The 5,592-nt window shown below is 45.0% G+C and overlaps 1 pseudogene across 1 annotated transcript; it reads right to left on the minus strand.

The window, feature by feature from the left end:
• Positions 1-23: 23 nt before the first annotated feature.
• Positions 24-1,731, minus strand: LOC110286118 (annotated as a pseudogene). Its single transcript, XR_002377118.2, has one exon. The product of XR_002377118.2 is annotated as a pyruvate kinase PKM pseudogene (transcript).
• Positions 1,732-5,592: the final 3,861 nt, after the last annotated feature.

The raw sequence follows: 5,592 nt of genomic DNA on the forward strand, positions 1-5,592 counted from the left end.
TTGCTGGCCTAATGGAAAGGATAGGGGAGGGGAAGGGACAGGGGCTAGAAGAGGGGCTCCAGAGGGCCATCAAGGTACAGGCACTACACGCATGGTGTTGGTGAATCCAGAGCCAGGGCGCCACCCGGTCAGCACAATGACCACATCTCCCTTCTTGAAGAAGCCTCGGGCCTTGCCAACATCCATGGCCAAGTTTACACGAAGGTCGACATCCTCAGCCCAGGCATTCAGTACGGCATCCTTACACAGCACAGGGAAGATGCCACGGTACATATGGGCCTGGCGAGCAGTCTGGAGATTGCGAGTCACGGCAATGATAGGAGCCCGAGGGCGGTACCTGGCCACTTGGTGAGCACTCCTGCCAGACTTGGTGAGCACGATAATGGCCCCACTGCAGCACTTGAAGGAGGCCTCCACGGCACCCACGGCGGCAGCTTCTGTGGGGTCGCTGGTAATGGGCGCCAGGCGGCGGAGTTCCTCGAATAGCTGCAAGTGGTAGATGGCAGCCTCTGCCTCTCGGGCAATCAGGTGCTGCATGCGAACAGCCTCCAGAGGGTAGTCCCCCTTGGCTGTTTCTCCAGACAGCATGATGCAATCTGCTCCATCCAGGACTGCATTGGCCACATCACTGCCTTCAGCACGGGTGGGGCGTGGCTTCTTGATCATGCTCTCTAGCATCTGTGTGGCACAGATGACAGGCTTCCCAGCTCGGTTGCATCTCCCGATCATCATCTTCTGAGCCAGGAAGACCTTCTCTGCAGGAATCTCAATGCCCAGGTCACCACGAGCCACCATGATCCCATCACTGGCCTCCAAGATCTCATCAAACCTTCAGACACCTTCATGGTTCTCGATTTTGCTGATGATCTTGATGTTCTTGCCCTTCTCTCCCAGCACCTTACTGACAGCACGTCGGCTGCCTTGCGGATGAAAGATGCAAACACCATGTCCACATCCTGCTCCACCCCAAACTTCAGGTCCTGGATGTCCTTTTCCGACACAGCGGGGAGATCCACAGCAGCACCGGGCAGGTTCACGCCCTTCTTGCTGCCCAAGGAGCCACCATTCTCCACCTCTGTCACCAGGAAGTCAGCACCTTTCTCCTTCACCTGCAGTGAGATGAGCCCATCGTCCACGTAGATCTTGCTGCCCACCTCCACCACCTTGCAGATGTTCTTGTAGTCCAGCCACAGGATGTTCTCGTCACACTTCTCCATGTAAGCGTTGTCCAGGGTGATCTTCAGAGTGGCTCCCTTCTTCAGCTCCACCTCAGCAGTACCGCTGCCCTTGATGAGTCCAGTCCGGATCTCAGGTCCCTTTGTATCCAGAGCCACAGCAACAGGACGGTAGAGAATGGGATCAGATGCAAAGCTTTCTGTGGCTTCACGGACATTCTTGGTGGTCTCTGCATGGTACTCATGGGTTCCATGAGAGAAATTCAGCCGAGCCACATTCATTCCAGACTTAATCATCTCCTTCAGCATCTCCACAGATCGGGAAGCAGGCCCAATGGTACAAATGATGCCAGTGTTACGGGCCGTGATGGGGGCAGAATCAATGTCCAGGTGGCACATGTGTTCCAGGAAGGTGTCAGCCATGGCTGCGTGGAGCTGCTGGGTCTGAATGAAGGCAGTGCCTGCTTCACTGTGTGGCTTCGGCATGGTTCCTGAAGTCCTCGGGCGTACTTCGGTTCCTGCTGCGATACCTAAAGCAGACGTCAGTCGAGTGAGGACGAGTCGCAGCTGTGCCTTAAGATGCCTTTTAGAGAATAATGTAACAATCTACCTTACTTGCTTTGGATTTCCAATGTAATCAGCTTTTAAAACCTAACCCAGTGGTTCTCAACCTTGCTAATTCTGAGACCCTTTATTATATAGTTCCTCATGTTGATATAATCCCCAACCATAAAATTATTTCATTCCTATTTTATAACTGTAATTTTGCTACTGTTGCAAATAGTAACATAAATATCTGATATGTAGGATATGTGATATGTGATTCCCCCCAAAGGGTTTGCAATCCATAGGTTGAGAACTGCTGATGAGCTAATTCATAGTTGTCATCTTAAATTGTGCCCTCTTACATGCCCCCATCCAGGGTGATGTACATGTATATATTGTGGTAATCATTTGCTGATCGCAGCCAACAGATTGGAAACAATCTTATACAATAAACATCTAGCATAAATATTGAAAGCAACATGGATATAACTTGATGGTGGCATGTTTGCTGAACTATGTGATTTCTGAGTCAGTTGGGTTCAGTAACTTTCCCTGTAAAACTTCATTAAATGTTTCTGTAAAAAAAAAAAAATTCTTCATTTTTTCCCCTATGTGATGTTTTCTGTACTGTTCAATCAAAGCCATTTGTAAGAGGCAGCGGGGTATCCCGACAGCAATAGGAACATAGTCAGGTCAGATATACAACAGACAGATTATAGTCAGGCCAATAATTAAACTGCAGACAAATAGAAGAAGACATAGTGTGGAGCAGGGAGTGGAGAATTCAAACTGGAGTTCACTCTTGGTCAAACTAATCAAAGAGGAAGTACTGTGTTTTCATTCCTTAAAGTGATATCGACACACTTGATGGTGCCTTTGTAATTATCTTTAATGTATTTAACTAAGCACAGATATTTGCAACATGTGAGAGCTTAAAGGTTATAAAAGTAAATATGTATGAATCATATACTCTCAAGTACAAATGAAACATTTATTTTGCTTCTCTTATTTTAAACTTGTGTCCTTTCTCACACTTCTGTAGGTCTACTTACAGTAGTACTTTTAATATGGTGTACTATATATAATAAGAGTTTCTTGAGGTTGGTGCTAATTTTCTGATTTCTGTTCCTCATTTCTCCAAGATACAAGTAGGGGCAGGGAGAAGCTGTGGCATGTGTGGGCTGCAGTGAGGATTCATTTGTTGTTTTAATACTCAGGTTCATGTTAGTTAGAGAATTGTTGGTGCCCAGTTACAGCTGGTCTTATTACCATAAGTCCATTGTAATTGCCATCTGTGGCTAACCCTACATGCATGTCATATATTCTGGTTTCCCATCTGATGACCTTTTCTGGCTGACCCAGCTCTTTGGTACCCTCACCATGGCTTCATCTAAGGTGTACTTATACCTCCCAAGCTGTACTGCCTGTCCTGCATCCACGTGGTCATCCACGTCATCCACGTGGTCGGTTGGAAGATCCAAGGTCTGCTTCCTAGATATGGCAGATAATTCTAGGTTCTGGGTTCCACATGGAAAGGTGGCAGATTAAATACAGAATGTTCAGGTAAACTGCAACTTTGGTTAAATACAACTAATCTATGTAGTTTAAGAACTTCCCAATTGTTGTGTGTCTCAGATATTGGGGTATCATTATACTATAAAAGCCATTCATTATTTTTGAGGCAGGTGTCCTGCAGTTTTACTTGTTAAATCTGCCAACACTAGGCAGGTATCTTGGCTGGTGTTTAGCATAAGCCCTCCATTACTCTGCCTAGGTATCCCATATACTGGATTGATTCACTTGGACCCATTTCAGCTGGGGCTGAGGGCTGAGTAAATAGTGTCTCCTCCCATAGTTTGTTTGGGAAGTGAGGCTGAGGCTCTGCTATCTTTCCTTTGTCCTCAATTTGTACAGTACTCTTAACTCCTTCAATCCAAAGCAATTAAGCTAAGGGTCACATCTATGATGGACACAGGGACTCTGCCCTTCTTCCCTTCCAGCAGGATTTGCCTTAGTGCCTCTAGGATCTTTAAAAGGCAAGAGACAAAAGTATTTAGAAAATCCCCCTTTATCTTCAAAGACTGGATTGAGAGTCCATTATCTTACTGTGAGTTCAGTCCCTACTTTGAACATCAGTTGAACATTAATTCTCGGAATCACTATAGATAATTTTAAACTCCTGTCCTGGTCTCCAATCCAAGGACAGCTGAATTCCTCTGATTAATTAGGAAAAGATTGAGAAGCTATCATTTTCAAGAAGTCAGAAACAGGCTTGTTACACAAAACTAAAGAGGCATCAAAGATCTTATTTAGTTCATTAATTATTGAATGAGCCAGTCCATTGTTAAAAGAGATTCAAGTTGGAACTTGGGTTGCAACGAATTGTATCATCTAAAAGAAAATTCAAGTACATTGCTTAAGATAGAATCCATATTGTTACCAGTTGCCTATCTTCAAAATAACTGATACCTTTGTACAAAAAATATCCTCATTAATGAAAGTCAGTCAAAGGCATCCACAGACATGTAAGCAGTGTACTCTCCCTGAATACCTCTGTAAAATTAGATAATTTCTCTAGGGTGCACTAAGCCATCCAGTGCATATCATTCTGCTGAAGAAATATTCAGGCATTTCTTTTCTCCTAGTCTACCACATTTTATTCTTGACTAAGAGTACCCTCAAAATTGATGAAGCCTGAATAATACTGAAAGATAATTTAAAAAGAGCTGTAAGTGGCCAATAAAAAGTGCCCAACCCCATAAGCACATGAATGAAAAATGTCCCTTAATTGAAAAATAGATACAGAAAATGCAGTTCATTTACACAATGGAATACGATTCAAGTATTAAAAACAAGGATATCATGAATTTTACAGGCAAATGGATGGAACTAGAAAATATCATCCTGAGTGAGGTAACCCAGTCCCCAAAGGACATGTATGTGGTATGTACTCACTGATAAGAGGATATTAGTCATAAAGCACAGGATACCTATACTACACCAAAGAAGCTAATCAAGAAGGAAGGCCCAAGTAAGGATGCTTGAATCTCACTTTAAAGGGGAATAGTTATAGGAGATAGAGGAAGAGAGAGAGCTGCATGGGAGAAGGGATAAGGAGGGGAATGGGATCAGAATCTGGAGTGGGGAGAGAAGGAGAGAGGGCCAGAGGGCCAGGAGAATGAAAGAAAATCTATAGCTACTGGAGAGGGGCGGTGACAGGGAGGGGTGTGTGTGTGTGTCTAGGAAGTCCCAGAGACTTGAGATGAGGCAGGTTCCTAGGAGTCAATGGGAGTGACCTTAGCTGATATGCATAACAGTGGGGAGACAGAACCAGAGAGGCTACTTCCTGTAGCCAGGGAAGACCCTCAGTGGAGGGATTAGAATACCAACCCACCCACCAAACTTTTGACCCCAAATTTGTTCTGTCTAAAAGAAATACAAAGTCAAAGATTGAGAAGAGACTGAAGGAATGGCTAGCCAGTAACTGGCCCAACTTGAGACCCATTCCATGGGCAAGCACCAATCCCTGACACTAAACTTTGCTATGTTTGCAGACAAGAGCCTAGTGTAACTGTCCTCTGAGGGGCTCTGTCCAGCATTTGACTGATGCAGATGCAGAGACCTATAGCCAAACACTGGATGGAGCTCTTATAGAAGAATTGGGGGAAGGTTTGAAGGCCCTGAAATGGATAGGACCTCCACAAGAAGGCCAGAGAATCAACTAACCTAGACCCTTAGGAGCTCTCAGAGACTGAGCCACCAACAAAAGATCATACATGGGTTGGTCAGAGGCCTCAGGCACATAAGTAGCTGATGTGTAGCTCAGACTTCATGTGGGTCCTCCAACAACTGGAGCAGGGCTATCCCTAAA

Source organism: Mus caroli, chromosome 2 (assembly GCF_900094665.2).
Source record: "Mus caroli chromosome 2, CAROLI_EIJ_v1.1, whole genome shotgun sequence".
NCBI classification, from domain to species: domain Eukaryota; kingdom Metazoa; phylum Chordata; class Mammalia; order Rodentia; family Muridae; genus Mus; species Mus caroli.